A 1,015-nucleotide genomic window follows, 5' to 3' on the forward strand; every position below is an offset into this window, starting at 1 on the left:
AAAAAAAAGTAAAATTCCAACATTCTTCGTCAAAATTAAAAAAAAAAACCAAAAAAAAAAAAAGCATCTGTTCAGACGTCTATCAGAATGCAGAGATAGGTGGGTTGTGCAGAGCCCACTGGGAAGTCACTGTCCAAGACCCCTTGTGTCCTTTTCTCTAAGTGCTCCCCACGCCCTGCTTGAGTTTTCACTTAGCTCTTCTAATTTCCCAGACAATCCTTGGCATACTCTGTTTTAATTGGGTTTTTTTAATCCGACTTCAGAGTCTCTAGACTGTCCATTGTCTCCTTCTTTGGGAAATCTGCAAAAACCCAGAGAGGGGGAGGAAAGGCTGGTTACTGAAACCGGAGAGAGACGCGTGGGGCTGTAGGTGAGGAGAAAGGGGAAGGAAAAAAAAAAAAAAGAAAGAGTCATCGGTGCCGCTGCTTTGCAGGCGCTGGGATGGGACACGCCACCACGAAACAATGTGCAGCAACTCGAGGCCGGAGGGGAGGGGGATGGATGGGGGCCTGGAGCTGGGACGGGCACATTGGGAAACATCCCCTAGGCGAAGTTTCCTCCCTTCCTTTTCAGTTAAAAAAAATGAACGGGCTGCAAAGGGTTGGTGACTAAAGCAGCCCCAACCCCCTCCCAGGCCTGGCTTGGAGGAAGGGCCTGCGCTGGGCACTGTGTAGGGCACACACGTGCCCTGCGGTGCCCAGCCCAGGAGGAGGAGGACCCCGAGCTTCCCTGTGTCTCCCCCCATCCCCCCCGCCCAAAAAGAAAGAGGCAGGAGGTGCCCACCCAGCCCAGGCCTTACCTAGGTCTCCTTGCCCGGGGGGTGCGGCGGGGGCCCCGTCCCTGCTAGTGGGAGGCGGACATGGACCAGGCGCCCTCCATCCTCCAGACGGAGAAGGCGTAGCTGAGCCGCTCGTGGGCCACATAGCTGCAGCTTGCCATCTTGGAGTCCAGCTCGTCGCTCTGTAAGACCTGGTAGAGGAAGTCGATGTACCTGGCCGCCAGCTTGAGGGTCTGG

General features: G+C 55.2%; 1 long non-coding RNA gene across 1 annotated transcript; it reads right to left on the bottom strand.

Annotated features, from left to right (window-relative positions):
• Positions 1 to 251: 251 nt before the first annotated feature.
• On the bottom strand, positions 252 to 844 carry LOC109291533. Its single transcript, XR_002095875.1, has 2 exons — positions 800 to 844; positions 252 to 301 (listed from the first exon to the last, which is right to left on the bottom strand). It is a non-coding gene; the product is annotated as an uncharacterized LOC109291533 (long non-coding RNA).
• Positions 845 to 1,015: the final 171 nt, after the last annotated feature.

The sequence above is a fragment of the Gavialis gangeticus genome, unplaced genomic scaffold (genome assembly GCF_001723915.1).
Source record: "Gavialis gangeticus isolate Ggan-Ray unplaced genomic scaffold, GavGan_comp1, whole genome shotgun sequence".
NCBI classification, from domain to species: domain Eukaryota; kingdom Metazoa; phylum Chordata; order Crocodylia; family Gavialidae; genus Gavialis; species Gavialis gangeticus.